Source organism: Camelus dromedarius, chromosome 11, assembly GCF_036321535.1.
Source record: "Camelus dromedarius isolate mCamDro1 chromosome 11, mCamDro1.pat, whole genome shotgun sequence".
NCBI classification, from domain to species: Eukaryota; Metazoa; Chordata; class Mammalia; order Artiodactyla; family Camelidae; genus Camelus; species Camelus dromedarius.
Window position 1 is genome coordinate 22,150,159 of NC_087446.1, and position 22,081 is coordinate 22,172,239.

Below are 22,081 nucleotides of genomic sequence, written 5' to 3' on the forward strand. Positions count from 1 at the left end.
CACCTTTTAAAAAGCAAATGTGTTCCTCTTCAAAGAGAATTTAAAATAAGTTACTTTTTGATCTCTAGTAGGTGGAAGTGTCCTCTCTGACCTTTCCCAACTAACCTGGGTTTCAGTCACTGACGATTTTATTTCTTGGGTTTCTTAACTTATTTTCATGATTGCCAAGCAGGGTACAAGGACAATTCTGCCTTGTAAAGAATATTCCTCTTTATCATTGATTTATTTTTATTCATTCTTTATTTCAGCCCCAATTCCCAGTAATCCAATAAATTGCCTGTAATATGTGTTTGAAAAAATAACACAGCTGATAATAGAGTTAGATGCTAGACTCTATGAAGAGGAAATCCTCTGCCATTTGTTCATATTACTTTTCCTGAGCTGACTTTAGAAAACAACCCCCTCTGAAGTGCACTAGGAACTCACATTTTTGAACAATGAATCACATTCACCTTTTCTTTATTGTTGTCATGTGTAAGAACAGAAGAGTCAAAACAGAAAATGGCTATTATAAGTCCTGCCCTGAGGCCAATTAAGACCTTTGCCTCTGGGCTTAATATTTGTTCGTCTGTATTCCCTTAGTGCTTTCCAGTGCAATGTTGTTTGAAGGTCACGTAAGCACATTCAGATTCCATATATTTAAAGAGAACTGAGTAGTTTTCTGCTAGTGAATTAAGAGGAGGCATTGGGTGGACAAAAGCATCTTGAAAAACCTCTTCTCATTGCCCCATCCTCCCTCCCTCACAATAAACTGACCTTTGCTTTGACTGTAAGTGTAAGGACTGAACTTGGTCATTGTTTGCAAACCTCAACCTGTCTTCCATCCTTTTGGACACTCTTAAGCAAGGGATTATGATTTTGTTATCTCAAAAGGAAAAAGAAAAAGACCCCAATTCTTGTCATACCCAAAAGTTAAGGTTATAGTCGGGAGATGGTGCGTTGTGTAATGAGAGATTTTAAAGGATTTATTTAGGAAAAGAAAAGTACACCTCCAAGAATGGGAGATGGGCTGAGCCAAGGGGAAAAAGCAGTGGTTTTTGTCTCGCCTTTCTCTATAACCTCCCTTAGAGATGGTCTCGATCGATGGACGGCTCTTGTCCCCGGAATGCTTAGTCATGTTTGGCCCCTTCGCGCATGTCCTTACTCGTGGTGTACACAGAAAAACCCATGGTGGGGGGAGCTAAACCACAATGTTAATTATAATACAATGAACATGGGGTCATGTCTGGTTAAGTCCTTTGTGCTACCATGCAGTCATGGATGTCGGGTTCTAACCGGTTTCTTGCTGGCGCTCGTTTAGAAAAGTCCCTTTACTGTGCCTGCTGGAGGTGGGCACAAGGCCATCTTCTGGACCATCCTCCCTCTCCTCCATCTGTCTGCCCGGTGCCCCCACTTATCCAACTACCTAATAGTTTTGGATACTTCCCTTGAGAAAGCTGTGAAGTTTTTTGGTTTTTGACCACATTTTCCCCTCTCAATTCTTAACTTTACTTAAAACCAAGTCGGGAAGAAATTGAAATAAAGAAAAAAAATTGAGAACTAAAAATTATTTAGTTTTAGTTTTTTTTTTAACTTGGTAGGCGAGTAATCACTGCTGTGCTTTGGCTCTGCAGGGAAGCATAACCTTTTCAGTTAGAAACCAAGTATCAAGCGCTTAATGAGGTTCTTTTGTAATTTCAGTGAAATGCTGAAACTTTTAAAGAAAACTCTGGTGAGAGGTTGAAGCTTTGAAAACAACATATGGTTTGAAAGTCAAGCTCTTAATTTCAAATCAATTTTAATTATTCTTTCAGGAAATTTAGAGAGAATGATCATTTTCTTTTCTTTTAAAACCCTGTCATCAACCATAGCAAGTTTTCTTGTATTACTGGAAATACAAATTGAATAAGTATAAATCATGGTCCTTGTCCTGTGTAGGGTGAGAACTATTTGAGGATGCAGACTGGGGGTTTCAAGACCTTACATTTGATAGCCTGTGAAACATTGTGGTTTCTTCTCCAGAGTCTTCATTTGACTATCTCATGAATTAAGAAATTATTTTGATTTGTCAATTCAGGACTTGCTTTGAAGACCTTTGAAGTTCACTTCTGAGAAATTTTCAGTTCTCTAAGCAGACTTTCAAGGATAAAGTTGCTGCGAGAGCTCCTTACTATAAATATGGCCCAGGCAGTATTTGGGACATACTTACAATAGAAACGTATTCTTTGTTGATGTGAAATTAAAATATAACTGGGCATCTCATATTTTATCTGGCAACCTTACTCATGTAACTGCTGCTTAAGAAAATGAGAAGTGCTATGAGTGCACAGGAGGAAGACTTTTCCTTTCTTCCCATCTGAGTTCTTTGGGGGCCTAATAATTAAGTTACCGTTAAGACAGATTATATACATAACTAAATTCATCTATCTACTGTTAAAGGAGCCCCACAAAGACAGGAGAAGCTCCCCAGCAGTCAGGCAACTGAGGCTTCTGTGCCATCCTGTGCTAAGGAGCAGGGGTAGGGTTTGGGACTTCAGAGGAGAGGAAGACAATTCACAGGGTTTGGGAAGAGCAAATGGTAAACAAATGTTTTCCATGCCAAGCCAAAGAGTATTCCTTATGTAAAAATGTTATCTTTGATAATAGCTCTCTACCTGGTACAGGCTTCCTATCTAAATTCTTTTAGGCACTTAAGGCGGAGGTAGAAAGCTCTTCTTGAATCTGTTGGGCTTTAATTGTCTCCTGGTCCAAGTAATCCACCTGCCAAAGTGGCACCTTCTGGAGCAGCCTGCCCGGAACTCCATCACTGGCAAAGGAATTCCTAAGACTTAGAGAGTGTGAAGGACCCCACACTTTGGGAAAGGTCTTAATACTTTGACTGTTCTGTGTCTTGAGAAGTTTTCAAATGGAAACTTGCCCAGACTGTCTGGCAACTGCTGCTTGCGGGCATGGGACGTAGTCATGGCAGCAAAATCCTTCATCTGATAATTGTTCTCTCAACTTAGCTCTTTCTTTCACTCTTAGGTTTTGGGCCAGTGAGCTAAATGAGGACACTGGGATAAGAGACTGTATAGATTTGTAAGGAACCTGGAGACCATCTATGCCCGTCCCTTATTTCCAGCTGAGCTGTAGAGAACCAGAGATGTGAAGGTCATCTAGAAAATGGTGGAATCACTAGAGCTAGAACACATATTTGTGACTGTGTGGTGATCTTTTTACTACACTGTGAAAGTGTGAAGATGAATAAAGAAAGTAGTCAGATGAGAAGAAAATGAAAGGAATTGAACCTTAACCTGCACTGGCTGAGTTCAGTGACCTGTTCCTTCATGTGGAAGCATAGTTAGTGTTCTTTCCTAGAGATGTGAAGATTACGTGAAGTTGTGGGGTGTTCATTGTGAACTGGGTGCCCAGTATTTGGAAGGCACTTACTGCACATTAGTTGAAGGGAGAGAAGAAGTATCAATGGAAACTGTAATTCTTTATGTTAAGAAAGAGAAGGCTAAGAGATAAAGTCCTAGTAGTCTTTAAACATGCAGTGGTTTGAAAGCATATGAATTAGGAATCCACTAAAGCTGAAACATGAATATTTAAGCAAAAACTTTCATTTAGAATTTCATGACCATGGGGCTTGTAAACACTGGCATAGATTACATATGGAAGTTACAAAAAAATTCCATATTCTGTCTTTAAAATATATAGATTTTTTTATTCCTGGGGTGAGTTAGGAGAAATTGAAAGAAGTGGATTTAGAAGGTCCTTTTCAACCTTAAAAGAATAATCATCTTAAATATCTTACCAATTGACTCTGCATCATAGTTATCATAGTTTGCCAGATGAAGTAAAGTCCCCTGCCCTGTTAAAATATAACTTATACAGAAACAGAAAACTCCAGTGCACAAATGTTTAACTCTATTGTGCAAACTAGAGAACTAGCCAAATGTTTAAAATCTAAAAATGGTGGTCCTCCTTAAGCTGGAAATTATTAAAACCAGAGTGCAGGGCTCTCCATTTTTATAGTGTTATCGTAATGTTTCTCTCATAGTAGTTCACACTCAGCTTCTTTTTTCACATTTCTTCAGAAATGTCAGAGCTTTCAGTTCTCTACCTCTTATCAGATCTTGGCCCCAAACTCAAATGTGGTACCAGAGCTGGGCGGAACTAGAGGCTATGCCCTCCCTCAGTACTTCTCTCCATCCCATGACAGCAATAAGAAAGTGCAGGTTTAAATAGACATTTCTCCAAAGAAGACATCCAGATGGCCAACAGGCACATGAAAAGATGCTCAACATCATTAATTGTTAGAGAAATGCAAATTAAAACTACAATGAGGTATCACCTCACACCAGTCAGAATGGCCATCATTAAGAAGTCTACAAATAATAAATATTGGGGAAGGTGTGGAGAAAAGGGAACCCTCCTACACTGTTGGTGGGAATTTTAATTGGTGCAGCCACTGTGGAGGACAGTATGGAAGTTCCTTTAAAAAATTGAAAAAAGGCTTTACTCTATGATCCAGCAATCTGACTCCTGGGCATATATCTGGAGAAAACTCTAATTTGAAAAGATACATGCATCCCAGTGTTCATAGCAGCAGCATTTACAATAATCAAGGCATGGAAATAACCTAAATCTCCATCAACAGATGACTGGATAAAGAAGATGTGGTGTGTGTGTATATACACACATACAATGGACTAGTACTCAGCCATAAAAAAGAATGAAATAGTGTCATTTATAACAACATTGATGGACCTAGAGATTATCAATTAAGTGAAGTCAAATAGAGAAAGACAAATATCATGTGATGTTGCTTGTATGTGGAATCTAAAAATGATACAAGTGAATTTATTTACAAACCAGAAATAGTCTAATGGGTTTAATGGACGTAAGAAACAAACTGTGGTTACCAAAGGGGGAATGGGGGGGAGGGATAAATTAGGAGTTTGGGATTAACAGCTACACATTACTATGTATAAAAGAGAAAAACAACAAGAACCTGCCTTATAGCACAGGGAACTATATTCAATTTCTTATAATAACATATAATGGAAAAAATCTAAAAAATATATGTAATCTATATATATATATAACTGAATCTCTTTGCTGTAGACCTGAAGCTAACATTGTAAATACACTACACTTCAATAAAACATAAGAATTCAAAAAAAGAAAGTACAGGTTTCAGTTCAGTAGAGGTTAAGATTTTTCTAAGATAGACAGGCATCTGGATTTTCTATAACATCTCTGTTATTTAATATTGGTTAGTAATTTAAAAACAGATATTTCCATTTGAGCCAGATGAAATCCTTGGGATGGCTCAGTTTGGCAGAATTCTTGGCTGCCATTTTTTGACTTCTGAGAGTCCCTGCAAATGGTGCCCATGTCAGTATTATGTATACAAATTTTGTAGTTCTGCAAAGGGAATATGAAAGTTTTCTTTTTCTTTGATGAAGTATGTGAAAAACAGTACCCAGAATATCGTATTTTACTGGGTATTTAATAACCATGTATAGTGTTTATATCTGCTAGTCACTGTTGTGAATATGCCAAAAAGATGAACACATTTAACTTACTTAATAAGTGCTTATCAAGAGAATAGTAGGACTTATGAAATAATGTGGTTTGGTATGAAATAATATGACATAAAATAATACAGTTTTCAGAAGGAAAATTTGTAAGAAAACACTAAATATAAAATCTGCAGACGTATGTTTGAACAAAGGGTTCTGAACTATTTTTTTATAAAATTTTAAAATGTCCTAGTTCTTCACTTCAATGTCTATTTAATGTGTTTCCTGCATTATTCTTGGCAGCTCATGCACCATTTGGCACATAGTAGGTATTTAGGAAATTCCTGATTTCACACTTGTTGCAGATTAAAATATCCGCCTACAATTATAAAGTGAAATCCTGTCCTCTCTCGTTTCTACAATGAGAATTTCATTCCTGTTTAGTGGGGTCTGGAAGGTGAGACTGGAGGAAATGCATGTCAGAAAAATGTTGAAAAAGAAGTTTTCTTGGCCTCTCACCAAATGATTATTTTCACCTTTCTTGGATGACTTTGACTTTCTTCGTTTTATGTTGTCAAAGAATGGTTGGTGGGGTGTGGAGGAGAAACCTTTGAAACACAATGAAACTAACTTTGCAAATAAATGCTAGACTTTTATCTGCCCACAAAATTTTTTACAAGTCCCCCTTGACCCCAGGAGGTACATGGGTAATAAAATCAGTAAAGGCAACATTTTTCTACTTACCCAACATCAGTCATTGTTTGCCCAGTGGCCATTTTCTGTGCTTATTTAACTTCTGTTAACTGTTTTAATGTGGAAACATCTTTTTTTCCCCTTTATTAGCCCCATTATCACTTATTCAGTTACAGGTGAAAAAAAAATTTTTTTAAAAGGAAATCTGAAAACCAGTGTAACAATTCTAATAATAGCCCAAGATAATTTGGAAAAATGAAGCCCTTTTAATTTGATCTTTTAAAACTTTCTCTTAAGATGACTACATTTATTTTGCTGTCGTTGTTTCCAAGATATGCATTATGTGGATAGCCTCCTTTTCTTCAAATTTTGTGGCTCTATTTCATATAAACAAGATAGAGAGTCTATAGTATTAGAGAGGGAAAAGGGAGGCATTGCTGCGTGTGGAAAATAAGTCATCTCTGTCCAGAAACTTTATTTTAATGCTAAGCAGGATGTGATGGATGGAGGTTGCATATGGTGAGCAAAGTATACCTTTATCTTGGGTATTATGCAAGCTGGATTCTACAACAGGACATAGTGATCAGACCCACACTAACAAACAGTCCTATATTTCCAAACCATTTACAGGGTTTATCTTGAGAATGGTTTCTCAGGGTGGGGGCTTATGTTCTGTTGAAGTTTTTGGGTTTGCCACTGCTGGAACACTGAAGTCATTCAACACGGTGCTTCTGTACATCAGACTATTTTGTGTGACTCCCCATGTACAGAATAGAGAGCGTATAGCCTGCAGGTACTTAGGCATTGAATCCACATGTGCTTTTTTAGTTGATTAGCAGCTCGGGATGTCATTGGTGGAATCTATTATCATTGGTGGCTTTGTCCCTTTGCTTTCTAGACCAGGTTACAGTTTTACTCAAGATGTGACCCTCATATTGATTGCGCCAAATGAAATGTGATACCTTTCCTGTTTCTGATTGTCTTCAGTCAACATCTGGGCCACTCTCCTTTAAGTAGCGTTCCTGCTTTCTGAGGGTTGTGTTTTCCCTTCATTTGTCTTACATTTGACTTTGTGAGAATCCAGATAGAGAAAGATGCTCCGATTCTGATCTCAGTATTTCCTAGCATTGTTGAAACCGGAGGGCGGGCTGACTGTCATGCACTTACAAATGAATTTGGATTTCCGCCCAGTAGGCTTATTGTAGCATTTAATATTCATGACCTGTAGTGCTTTAGAACTTTGAACAGCTGCCAACACCACTAACCAGATAATACCACAAACAAAGTCGAGGTTCAGAAATCTTTTACAATTCAAAAAGTTGAAGATTAATAAGGTATTTTAGTCCTACAGGTTGGCTTCTTCAGTCAGCTTCTTTAAGATGATTCTGTATTCCATATGCAGTTGAGGTTCAAGTTGAGTCATTTAAATTTGGGAAGCTGACTGTACCCTTGCAAATTTCTGCACCGCTTGCTTTAGAGTGTTGGTACCTGGAACAGTGATCTATTCACAAATTATTATTATTTTTTAAAGATTCATTGTGCAAAGCACTGTATTAGGCGATGTGGGGATTCAATGATGGATGGGCAAGATTCTCCCTTAAAGACATTTGAGAGCCGTAAGAAGTTGAGAACAGTGCATGTAAGTGTAGAACTGAAATTGGAGCTGGAGAGAGGTGAGGGCTGTAAGGGAGGCACTGGGTATTTTAGAGGAGGGGGAGGTTACTTTCAGCTGAGGAGATGAGGAAGCATCTTCTGGAGCAGAGATGTTTGATCAGGGCCCCAAAGGAGTCTTTGGATACAGGCATTTATTGTTGGAGAGGCAAGGAAAATTGGAGGGTCAGGCTTGAGCATTGCACAGAGGGAAGCTCAAGGAAGTGACTGAGGACCGCTTCTTTCTGCAGATACATAGAGCACATGAGCCTATGAGGAAAATGAATCAGGAAAGGAAGACTGAGACAGTTACTGTGTCTAATGACGTTGTGACCCCAACAGTGTTGGGAGATGATGGATGGTTTTCAAATGTGTTAGCATTTGGACTGATCCATGTAGAGAAGCCCAAGAATGTCCAGGCCACCTCCATCTTGCCTCTTGGGGAACTTTCTTTTCTATTTTCCCCCTAAACGTGAGAGAGGGTCCTTTCGGTGATGAGACTAAGGATCAGATTCCAGAGTGGAGGTTATATCTCGTTCAGTGTGTGTGTCTCCTATCTGTGTTTATCTCATTCTTTAGCATTTAAAAGAAAAGCAGTTATTTTCTGAAAACTAATATTATTTTACTTTTTACTCTGTAATATTTGGTGTATTATTATACACTCCTAATGAGAAAAACAGGAAGTCCCTAAGGGCTTTCTCCTATGTCCCTTCTTCCAGCACTGCTGAACGGTGTTCACATGTTACCGTGAATGGCCACAAATACAAAATCCCTCTTTGTTTTGTACTCTTTCACACAGGAAGACAGGGAAAAAATTTAAAGGGTCCTTTTTACAATACAGAATAAAATACTCTATCAGCACTGAATTTCAACCAGTTAACTCAGTATACCGTCAGTGAAAATGACACGCAGATTGGACCTTGTGATGAATAAATAATGAGTCTCATTGAAATCAACTATGCTGTTCTCATAACACTGTCTGGGATGTGTATTACATCACTCGGCTCAATTTTCGATAACCTGCTGCCTCAGAGGAATCACACTGACTGACAGGGATCTCATGATTATCAGGTTACTCATATTCAACTCGGTACTGTCAATTTCACAGAAAATGATGTGGTTTGCACAAATTTGAAATCCATTGTCGTTGCCTGGAAGTCAGATTCCTGTCTTAAATGCCTGGAAACAATGGAAATGCTAATTTCATGTTGATTTTGCAAATGAAATTTAAGCTGGAGAAAGCCAGATTCCAGGAGTGCATTAGAGATTCCTTAAAAGGCATGAGCAGGGTGGGAGGTGGGGTAGATAAAACTGAATATTAAATCAAATTCATTAACGATTAAAATATATATGATACATGACCCTGTGTTAACGGTTGTATGGTGTGATGTTTTTACTTTTTGCATCCCGTGTCATACCTATTGATTGCAATATTCCTTTTTTCAAAAAGGAAAATAAGAAATCAAAAGGGAGGAACAGCACTTTCTAATACAAAAGTCTGCAATGATTTGGTGCTGGGAAGGTCAACATGCCCTTGCTCTTAGGGTTTGTCTTTACAACTCTGCGGCACCCAGATGGCTCCTGTATGCTCTGCTGGTCTGATTATAACTCTTGCATCAAGTGAAATAGCATGAATTCAGAATTTAATACGTGTTTCCTCAGTAATTATGGCCTTGATTAGTGAAGTTGGTGTTTCCGTTCCAAGGGCACTTTCTCTCTTTCTTCACATGTTTATTCATTTTATTTCAGGAAATCAAATAAGATTCAAAGATCATAATACTTCTCTTTGGTTTCATTGGCAAAGCTGCAATGCCTGCATTTTGGTGTGTGGTTCTCATTTTGCTTATAGTTGATGTGAGGTTCAAAGAAAACAGCAGGGACAACAAAAGAAAAATGAAGGACATTTAAAAACAAATAAACGACTGTTAGTTTTTAGTATGTGAAGAAATGGAAAATATATCTAGAATTTCCGTTAATATATTGCTAAAGATGACTAATACTAAGTACATTTAATAGACTCCTAGATTATATGCAACATTGATTGTGGCTGTTTAAAAAATAAGCATAATTTTATGTATTTAAAAGCAAGAAAAAAAACTTTCATATTTTAATTTTGTGAGTTTTGAGTTATAGCCATTAGCCATACCAACCCAGCCTTTTAAGGACATTATCTTAGTTTTTAATATATAAGACACTGAATCCCTCGCTGTTAAAAGGTTTTCTGTGTGTATGTTTGTGTGTGTTTGTGTCGTGTGTTTATCAGAATAAGCTGCATGAATACATTCTTCTGTAATAGCCAGATTACACCAAGGTTGTACATGAATGATTTGAAGGTATTTCCGTAACTTTGATGAAATGACGCACTCCAAATTACAAAGAATTATTTCTCCAAATTTGAAGATTCAGGCAAAAATTTACCAGTTTCCGTATTCCATCAAGTGTAGTTTCTTTCTTAAGATCTTATGGCATAGTGTGATTAAAAAGTTAAATGTGTCTAATACTATAAAAACAAATGCTAGGAGGTGGGCGCCATAGCTCAGCAGTAAGAGCACATGCTTAGCTTGCACAAGGTCGTGTGTTTAATCCCCAGTACCTCCATTAACAACAACAAAAATTAATTAAAGAAAAGTATTGTTCACTTTGAATAGAACCATTTGGTGATTGGCTAGCATTCTCATGGATAGGTGCAAGTAAGGCCAATTTGAAAAGACCAGAAAACTGGAGCCCGCAGATTTAGATTTAAATTATGTGACTTTGGATAAACTGCTAAACATACTGAACATCAGTCACACGGTCTGTAGGATAGGAATACAATATTTGCCTTGCGAAGTTGTTGTCAGATATGACTATTGGAAATGTACACTCTTCAGCCAAGTTCCTTTTCTGTAGTGGATCTCATCATGGTCATCAGCATTTACTGCATTTCCACAGCATTTCAGTAGTAGCAAACTTCTTGTCCTTCATTTTACAGAGCACTCAGCGTAGCTGTGGCTTTTCTAACCAGATATGGGTTGACATGTCAATCAGTGTGTTTGCTATCCTGTTCACCAATACTGACAATTTAAAAAATATTGAGAAAAGGACTTTTATCAAGGATAATTCTTCTGACCAACACAATATGATCATTTACTTTTTGTTTAATTGATTGAAGACAAGTAGACATAGTCACTCCTTAATTTTTCTCCATTGATATCTCGCCATCATCTGACTTTTAGAGCCTGATTTTTTCCCCTTCGGGCTCAGGATGGTGCTGTTGCTTATATATCTGAAACTGGAGGGGGAGAGGAGCTTTTTCTGTTCTGTTCCCCCCACCACCCTGTTTCCTGTATATTTCCTCTTAGCCAGGTTTAGAGTACGGAAGATTAGTTCAGTAGCTGCAGTGGCTTGCAGTTCAAGTCTATTCTTTGCAGAAAGAGGAAGCACCGTTATCACCTAAGGGTGAACGTGCATCTCTTTCCTCCTCCTATTCTTCCCCGACCTGGCAGGCAATATTGTTGCTGCTGATTCTAGAATCTCTTATAACAAACCTTTTCAGGGAAACATTGAGCCTGTTTTTTGCTGTTACTGTTGTTCCACAGTTTGGTTTATTTCTCTACCTCCTAGGGAGAGTAGGGAAGGCAAAAAGTTTTATTTTAAAAGCAGTACAATTTGCTGGCTGCCAAAATTTTTAGAAAATATTTTAGATGCCTTAATAACATTCAGACCAAATTATTTTTACAGAAATGTAAATCCTAGTAGCTTGGACTTGCTGAGACGAGTCTGTAGGTAAAATTGGATTTGATTTCAGAAAATCCAATACTTAAAAATCGGGTTTAATTGAGAGGTGAAACAGGAGGGTAGTGACTGTTTAAAGATTAGGATTCATCATGGGTTTTCTTTAATATTTAAAACTGGGATGATCATCAGCCTCTCATGTGGGAACTATTTTAAACCAGAGATTGTAGCCCAAAACCAGAACCCACTGAATAAGAACATTTTGCTCTGCTTATTTTTTGTTTTGTTTTTGAGGTGTAGAGAGGGAGCTGGTGGAGCGGTAGCAGTAAAGAAACAACTTTTTAATTAATTAATTAATTAATTAACTGATTTATTTATTTTAATGGGGGTACTAGGAAATGAACTCCAGACCTCTTGCATGCTAAGCATGCACTCTACCACTGAGCTAATCCCCACCCTCAAAACAACTTTTTTTTAAAATTTTTTTATTGAAGTATAGTTGGTTTCAGATGTACAGCAAAGTGATTCAGTTATACATATACATATATATTTCAGATTATTTTCCATTATATTTTATTATAAGAAATTGAAGATAGTTTCCTGTGCTATACAGTAGGTCCTTGTTGTTTATCTGTTTTATATGGAGTAGTGTGTATCTCAAAACAACTTTTTTTTTTTATACACATTTTGCTTTTTGTTTTATGAGAGGGAAGTAATTAGGTTTATTTATTTATATTTGGAGGAGGTACTGGGGATTGAACCTAGGACTTCATGCATACTAAGCATGGGCTCTACCACTTGAGCTATACCTTCCCCCCTCAAAACAACTTTTTAAGAGCTCCCTTTGTGATTTTGATGAATAGCTGTGTTTGGGATTCAGTGATGTGTGTACATTTAGAATTAGATCCCCTATATAATATTTCAACGTAAGATTTTCATCAAAACACAAGATTTCATGGCTGGAGAGGGGCATTAGAATTTACCTGTCTACCTGTATGCTACTCTATCTCTTTTCACAGAATTTGGGGCCCATGGAAATTAGTCACAGGATTAGTTGAGAGTAGAATTGACATTGGACCTCTTCCTCTAGGTGCAATGCTTTTGCCATGGTACATTGCTTTCCTGCCTTAAATTTATAAAAATTTGTTAATATGGAAATAATTTTCTATTTGCCAGTTAGGACTAGAGACCATGCAGTGGACCTCCATGTACCATCCCTCAAGTTCATCATTAATTACAACTCTGCCTTTATTTCCCCCTCGGTTCTTTCTCTTTTGTTCTGTTGTTAATTCCAGGGCAGCTTTTGACATTTGGCTGTTGGTTTTTATTTTGTGGTTCTTTCCCTCCTCCCAGGCCCCTCTTTTCCCTGTCTGTGCCCTCCACCCCCAAACTAACTTCAGTTGAGGATTCAGCTATTTGCACATGGCCATCCTAGGGCTCCAGCTTGATTGAAGTCCACATTCGAATGGATTATTTACTTTTATAGTTACCAGAAGCTTAACCCAAAGAACCTAAAATCACAGTAAATTTTTCTTTCTAATTTGGTTCATTTTCTTTGCTAGCCGTATATTATTGTTTGAAATTACCCCTCGAGAGAGAAATCTTCCCTTTGATACTGAGCCTGAGATTGGTCTAGAGGTGAAGAGTTAACAAATGCTGGGGTAGTTATTCTTTGACACCCTCTTCCTGATCTCCAGTACACCACTGCACCAACTCAGGAGCAAGAACTGTTTTAGGTGTTAGCAGTAGACTCATCAGCTGGGTGTATGACTGTTCAGCCTGGTACCTGGTTTCCTGAATTCCAGGAATGTGGTGGGGCAACACTGGTGTCTTAAAGATGTTTAAACTTTCTTCTGACCATACAACATGACTTGAGTTTCTCATTGTTGGGTGAATATTTGAATGGGTGACAACTCATGTCAAAAAAATCAGATGATTCCACAAATGAATGTACTTTAGAGGTAAAATTACAAGAAAGGAGAAAAATGCAGAGGTGCCCATTGAAAAATGGGCAGGCTGAGTGAGAAGAGGGCTGAATTTAAGCTGTCAAAGCAGCAGCCTAAAGTTTCTGGTTCTTGGACAGGATAATTTGTAGTCTTGGATTTTCTCCCATTCTGCAGTGTAATCTCCACGGCTGTGTTGACTTCCATATTGTTTAAAGAGGAAGAGAAATACCCTACTTGAATTCATTAGCTTTCATTTGCATATACACAGAACTGGTGGTAATGATAGCAACCACCATTTATCAAGGCTTACTGTGTACTAGCTAAGTGTCTTTTGTGCATTACTTTGTTCAGTTCTATGAGAGTAGGGATTATTAAACTCATTTACAGATAAGGAAACGGAGGTTTATAAGAGTGAAATAATTTGCCCAAGTATTCACAGAGAGAACACAGTGGAGAAGAGGTCTCCCTTCAGAGGTCTGACTCCAAAGCTCGTGATCTTTCCATTGTACTGTTTTTGTGCAAGTTTGGTTAAAATGGAAGGTCTAAATAGAATTATGAAAGAATCGTCCATTGACCTTGGGACCAATGCTGTTTGCCTACAATAGCTTTCAATACAAATAATCTATACTTCACATGCAATTGCTGGTTTTATAAGTGCTAAAAATACAAAGATGAGTAGCATTATTCCAGTCCCCAGGAAAAATAAGACGGGTGCATTAATTATATCTCTGTGCTTTAAGTGCTAATAGAATTTCATATAAAGTACTGGAGAAGCACACATGCCTGACAAATTAATTTAGCCTGGTTAGGAAGGAGTCTTGAGTGACAGAAAAGTAGTAGCATCTAAATAGCTCAGTTCATCCAGGATTTTGTTGTTTTTATTTTTATTTTTTGGAGTTTAGAACCATTTCACGCTTCTGCATTTAATTTGGGTTCAGAGTTATATTAACTTCCTTTTTTTTCCCTGCAATGCCTGTCATGTGACCAGGAATTTGCTAGATGCTCTCTTTTTATAATATTTATTTTTTTGAAAAATAGGTGCTGAGTGTCTTCTAGGTATAAAGCACCCTTCTAGATGTGGAGGATGAAGTAGTGAAGAAAACAGACAAATCTGCTGTCTTAAAATTTACATTTGTTTTCGAGCTTAACTGTCGGGTCCTTATTTGTACTCATTTTACAAGAGGTTTAGTGAACTCCCCTTAATCGATTAGCATACAGTGAAACTGGATTTCAGAGGCAATGTTAATTCCAAATCTAGTGATCATTTCTAGTGCAGATCATTGTCTTTCAGTTGAGTTCCTTCAAGTAAAATGTAGCCTGATTATTTAAGGTATATACTAAGTAGTACTGAGTGTGTGTGTGGAGTGGGTGGTGGGGTTAGTTTAGAAACCTTGAGATCAAGGACAGGATACTCTTTCTTTTGCAGCTCCCTGTCCCAGAAGAGAAACAATATCTCAGGCATTGAGATAATCAGTATTCTGAGTTTGATCGTCAACATCACATTGGCCTGCAAGGGCATAGCATCTCTGCCATGGCCTTGACCTACACCGAACAGATTTAAGAGAGGCATTGTACATACAGCCTTTGAGGTTGTGCTGCGTTAGATTTGCTTCTTAAACTCCTTTCAACTTCCTCTACCGCCTCTGAAATGCATGGTGTTTCTCACAAGCATGCAAAATAGAATTATCTGGAGTCAGTTCACATTGAAACATTTGGCTTGGCCCTGAATTTCCTGTTGCTGCATCATTGCTCGTCAACCATATTAACTGATTTACGTGTCCTTGAGAGGCAATGCATTCCTAATGGCTTTGTAAGGGAGAAGATGAGTCTGTGCTACAGAGGTTGCATTATAATTCAGATATAAACTTTTCTCTGTAAATTTCATTACAAATATAAAACAGCTTGGAGTAACTAGCCGTGCTGTGATGCCAGCGAGTGCCTGTGTGTCTTAGTGGGTCCTTGCCTGCACAGGATGTCAGGTCTTGTTGGATGTGGATTGTAAAGAATGTTTTTGGAATCAGAGCTTTCCTTTATTCATATAATAAAGGACTATAGGTTTCCTGATTCAGTATCCATATCCTTTGAGTCCAGATGTAATTCTGGTTTTTAAAAAATTATTTAGAGGTAACAGGGTGCATAAATTCTGTATTATATAATACCCCTAACATGGCGGCATTTCAGAGTAAGAAACTTTTTGGTATTTCTGAAGGAAAATACATGACTGTTTACAATAAATGGAATAAAGACTGTAAATAGCCTCATGTCAGTTCAGGTCAGGCCTTTTTGAATTTTTTTTTTTTTTTTGTGACAGTTTTATGCAGGTATAATTCACATGTCATGAAATCAGTCCATTTAAAGTGTACAGTTTAGATTAATTGGTTTTCAATGTGTTCACCGAATTTTTGCAACTGTCACCATAATCTTAATTCTGTGTTTTAAAGTTGAGCATAAAGGAGTTTGAATCCATAGTTACTGTTTTTTGAAGAGGTAGGTTTATTGTTGTTTTCGTTTTCTTTTTTTTTCTTTTTTTTTTTACTTTTTAAAAAACTTTTCAAGTTTACCAGAATCAGTAAAGAAAAATTCTGACTTTAATCCATGTGGCTTGGTAAACCTGGTTCAAGTCTTTCTGAGACTCCTGAATGTTTTCACTGGTGTCTTTAATATGCTTGTCTGTCTTATTTGCTGTTTAGCAAATAGGTAACAGAGTTTGGGGAATCAGGGTATCTTCCCTGGGGTTATGTTTGGGTCAGAATGCTTGGATCTTATTTTGTTTCTTCAAAACTATGATAAATTGTGGGCCCCTACATAAAATGCAATTTTCTGCAGTGAGAATCTGACGTCAGTATTTGATTGCTTTCTTGGCTGTGTGTTTGGTACATGCAGCCCTTGGTTCTTGAATGAGTAACAGTGGCATGTCGTGTAAATAGGAATCTGGGTCCTTTTTAGTCTTTTCTATATATATATGTATATATGTCTCTCAGTGTGTATTCCGCATGTCTTACACATGCAGAGTAATTGTGTTGTATTTAAACACATTTTGTTGATTTGTTTTTAGCTGTGACCAGGGGTTTATCAAAGTGGAAAGGTGCTTGTCAAATGTAGAATACACCCAATTTCCATTCCCTGACCTTTTCAAAAATAGGAAGCATAATTTTAGACAAACCAAATATATTTAAAGATGAAACAGAATTTAGAGTATTTCTCTACCCCTTTAAAGAAATGGCCATTCTAAAAATAGGTTTCAGCTTATTTCCTAGAGGCAGATTTACTTTTGAGCAATTTTAAAAGAGCAATAACATGAAGTTAATTATGGGAGAACGATTCTATAAAAATTTAATATGCCATTAAGACATTGGCTGATTTACATCAGATTTATATAGAGGCTGTTTGAAGCTACACCTTTGCATCCAGCTGGTGGCCTTTTTCTAGGTTAATTACACGAGAGCCTCTGAAAAATGTTAGACATTTGAGAGAAGTTGTGATTTCAGAGATAAAGGGAACATGCTGTGAAAAGTATGGCCGTACAGCATAATGACAAATCCTGCAGTTCTAATCAGACCTGGGTTCTCACAGTTTCTGCCACCACCTAGTTGTGTAATTGTGGACAAGTCATTTAACCTCTCTGGGGGTTATTTTCCTAATATGGGAGTTTCAGGGGGTACTTTTATCATACTATTTTTAAACATAATTTGAAAGATAATTTTGTTGCTAATCTTTTTTTTTCTTTTTTGGTAAAATCATGACTTTCTTTGTCTTTGAAACAATCTGATTGGAAAGATGTAATTATTATGCAGTTCTCCATTCATTCCAAGAACAGAAATCAGATCCCTAAGTACTTATAATAATGTTTTTTGAGGACTAAGTGTTTATTGCAAACTGCAGTGGGCTCTATGTTTTGTTTCATCTTCAGAGGAATCTATTTGTGTTAAAAATATCTTCATATCTCCCTTTTATCATGAGGATTTGAATTTATCTTTTTCATTACCTTTTAAACTTAAATACAGTTAACACTTGATTTTCTGAAATGGATTCGTTAAGAAGTCCATCATACTTTCTAGTGTTTAATTCCCTATTCTAATCTTCACAATTGTTTCCTTATGTCATTTTACGTGGGCAGTGCTATCATTTCAGGCATATAATTAGAAATTGGCTTTGATTCTTTTTTTCCATTCAAGAAAAATTGCATGTTTTCCTGAAATAGCAAGTTGAATTTGCCATTTTCTATAGGGAAATTTAAAAAAGAAAAAAAAAAAGCTAAAGGAAATAATATTGTCAAGTGTCAAACAGTGGTCTGGACAGAGGACTCGCCACACTGTATCTTCTGTCCCAGAGGTCAGCCAGCATTCATTGTGAAGGGCGAGAGAGTAAATGTTTTCATTGGCTCCATTACAACTGTTCGACTCTGTAGGATTACTGCAAACAAGTGGATGTTCTGTGTTCTAGCAAAACTATCTGAACATAAGAGGCGGGCACTAGATTTGGCCCGTTTGCTGACTCTATCTGGTAACTTAGCTAATACACGTGAATTAAGTCATACAGACTCTCCAGAGAGACTAAATTTGGGATAATATCTTTATAATAGTATCAGTCATTCAATTTCATACAAGTCACATGTATTTTACAAAGGACTTTCACACTCATTTTTTATTTTTATCTGGATCTTTAATACTTCTGTCAAGAGGATATTAGTCTTCTTTTACAGTTGAAGAAATCTAGAGTGATGTTACCGAGTCCAAACTTGTTCTGCTTGCCGCATGACAGGCCAATAAATCGGGAGACGAGGTGTTGGGGCAAGGAATAACGACTTTATTCGGGAAGCCAATAGACGGAGAAGACGGTAGACTAATGTCCTGGAGAACCATCTTCCCCAAGTCAGAATTCAGGCTCCTTTTATACTAAAAAAGGGAGGAGGTGTGCCTATTGAAAACTTCTTGGTGTTGGAATTCTTTGTTCTTGCAGCTGTCCACGTGGGTCAGGTCCTGGTGTCCCTTTAAACGTCCAACACAACAAATGTTATTTTCTATTCTGCAGTTTTTTAATCTTTATGTGAATGCAAAAATGTTAATACTCTTAAAGGTCAGAGCCTTGAGAATAGGCTATCCTGTATATGTCAGGCTATAGGCAACATTCTTTTACAAAAGGTGCAGAACCAGCAGGAAGCAGAGCACAGGCTTAAAGCCAAAGGAACAGATCTAACATGAAGTCAGATTTGTTCTTTTCTATTACAGTGTAATTTGCCTGAGATAGCCCTAAGAACGCAAGATCTTTATTCTCTTTTCTTGCTCTGTATTTTATGTGAGTACCAATCAGTTCACTGAACAGATACCTCCAGTCCTGCTTTGTGTTAGTAGGCTCTCCTTTACCCTCAGTTTTCAAAGTAAATTCAAGTCCAGTTTTAGCACTGTGACTATTCTCTTGATACTGAATTCATTCAGAATAATCACACAAAGTAAACTTTGGTAACAATTCCCCCCTAAAGGAAGCCCAAGTAAGCAGAAGGTGGTTTCCAAGAATAACCTGCTCTTAGAAGTTCATAGCAGCTGTAAAAATATATCTTTAGTAGAAATTTAGTTTGTAATATGAGGGTACTTGAATTTTTCTTTTTTTTCATTTTCCTTGATTTTTTTTTTTTTTTGGCAAATTACTTGGAAAGATATGTTGAGTATATTTCTTAGTTGGTCTTAATACAGAGGCCAATCACTTTTACCCTGAAAGAGAGCTGTCACTAGACAAACACTGAGAAGTAAGTATCAGTTTAATAATATACTTTTTCATGGCTGGAGTTGGTGCTGGAAGTAGTGGAGTGATGGTGTCTTATTGTGTTTATTTCCTGAGTGGATATGACGTTATTGGCTTTGGCAGAGATTTTTTTTTAAATGATCTTGGTGATCAGTACGTTGGTGGTTATGGCGTACTTCTGTTGTGAGGTAGCAGAAAGTTTAACAATGTTATACTTACTGTGTTGCATCTCTCATCCAATCTCTTTGATAATTAGCCATTTCCTTCTGTCTAAATGAGGATCACTTAGGGCAGTCAAACATCGTTAGAATTATTGGTTAAGAATTTTAAAAATCCAAGATAACTAAATCTGCAAAGATCCCTGTGAATTTGACATATAGTTTCCTTTCTTCCAAACTCATCAAGTCAAAATCTCCAGTCCTCAATGTTCTGTGAATACATTCTCATAAGTATTGTTTAATTGTTCTTTTTAAGTGCAACTCTACCTTTGGCCTTTTTCAAAGTTATTTAAGAATTTTTTGTCAATGATTTGTAATATTTTCTTCCCTTTCTTAATGAGGCAGCTGGTTGCCTGAGGAAATATAATGCCTGTTGCTTTAATAGTGGCATGACCTGGAAATTCTGATTTTACCTCTTTGTAACTCAGTACATCTTAAATTTAGAGTTTTTTGAAAATTAAATGAATTAGTATGCAGAAATCTCTGAATGCCCAGCACACACTAAGTGTTCCACTAATGTGAATTGTTTTTATTTTTATTTAAGATGGTTACTTTTCTCTGCAGATTAGCTGATTTAAAAATATGTTCCAAACAAACAAAACAAAACAAAATGTGCCATAAAGATCATATGTAGGGTTGTTTCTGTTATTTAATATATATTTTTAGAATTCATAGAATTGCAACAAATGTGACTACTCTGATATGGTTATCTAACATTGCAAGGATATCAGTCAGTTTTTATATTATCAGTCGTTAACATATTATATTCACTACCTGTGACACTAAACTAGGAAGTGACTGCATTTTTAACAGAGATGTTTAGAAATGAGATTAAAAATAGCTTCCTCCCTGGTATCACAGTCTCCAGTACTGGAAAATAAGTGATTACCTAGGTGTATCTCACATCCCACAGTAGCATCCTTTTGAAGGAACTGACATTGCTATTTCAAGAATATCCATCCCTTATATCTGTAATGTGTCCCATTTGTCCAGTGTTATAGTGCTTACAAACCTTCCTGACGATTCAGATCACTTCCTGAAGCTCTCAGGAAGCGAAATGGGTGTTTTAAGGCTCTTCATTTAGAGCTGAGGATGCCCAGATCTTTCATGTAGTTTGACTACTGTGATCTTGTTCAGGTGAACTTGCCAGTCTAGTGTGTAAAAGTCTTGTCTTCCTGATTCCTTTTCTCCTTGTCCCCCTCTTTCTGTCTCTCCCTCTCCTTTTTTCTTTTCTTTCTTAAGACACTGTATTTTTGTCCTATTCTTCAGTAATGAAAAATAGCCCTAAGGATTCAGAACTTGACCTAGCTTCATGTTTCAAGTGTATTTAAAAAGCATTTGAAGTTTTTCCTGCAATAAAGAGAACAGGCCTTATTAGCTACAGGGACTTTTAAATGCTTTATCATTGTGCTAACTCCTAAATTAATGCAGTACCCACCAGGAAAAAAAGATCAAATTGTTAATGAAACTGTAGACATTGACCTCAAATATGTATATTAAGGAAATGAGGAGCTACCTTACTACCTAGCCGTGTAGACTTCAAAAATCCTGGGATAAAGAGCCCCCTCTCTGTGTTGTCCCTTATAGGTACATAGACTAGAGACATCAGGTTGGACAATTTGATCATTGTATCAAGATTCTGGTGTATCTAAAACTGCCCTCATATACTCTCCTCTAGCTCCCTTCTAGACTGTTGTCTTGGTTCATTGTTCTTTTTTTCACTTATTCAGTCATTTGCTCAACCATCCATTTAGTTCTTCATCTGTCTTACATTGAATGCCTAGCCTGGGCCGGGTGCCAGTCTAGTTGCTGTGGATAGTATATTTCAGTGAAAAAAGCAGACAAATCCCTGCCTTCTAGGAGCTTGTATTCCTGTGGAAGCAATGAGACTTATTTCTGAAGAATGTGATAGTCATTAATATATTGTAGGCTTAGGGTGGGGAGGGTATAATTCAGTGGTAAAATTCCTGCTTAGCATGCACAAGTCCTGGGTCCAATCCCCAGTACCTCCACGAAGAAATAAATGAAATAAATAAACCTAATTACTTCTCCCATTGCAAAAAAAAAAATTTTTTTTTTGAAAAGATGATGTAGGCTTAGTATCACTTTGGGCCTTAACAGCTTCAGACTTGACCTTTACAGTGTATGATATCTTTCATGTATGGTACAAATTATAAGACTGAAGAGCTTTGTGAAGGCAGGGATTAATATAGCCTGGAGAAACTGGGGATGGCTTGTGGAAGAACTAAAATTGAAGCTGGAGGTGAGGGAGAACATTTAAGATAGTGGCAGCATTAGGTAGATGGATGCAAATTTGTTTTATATATGAAATAATGAGATTGATATCTCTGGGGGAGTTTTGAAGTTTTGAACAAAGATACCAATATTACTTAGGGAGTTTTGAAATTGAGATAGTAATCATAGGCCAGATTTTGGACAGCTTTGAATACTAGATCAAAGACATTGGAATCTGATTATTCCTGTTTTCAAGAATTACTGTAGATTCTTGTTGAAGAGTAGTGATTAAAAATAGAAATAAAGGGATCAAGTACATGCCACAAACACAAAGGCAGATGACATTTCTGGTCCTGGCCTCAACCCCATTGCTCTGAGTCCTTGGGGAACACATTTA

General features: G+C 37.1%; 1 protein-coding gene across 2 annotated transcripts in view; it reads left to right on the forward strand.

Annotated features, from left to right (window-relative positions):
• Positions 1-22,081, forward strand: part of TMTC2 (transmembrane O-mannosyltransferase targeting cadherins 2) — a 470,409-nt gene that overhangs the window by 261,070 nt on the left and 187,258 nt on the right. The gene's annotated exons all lie outside the window — the stretch shown is intronic.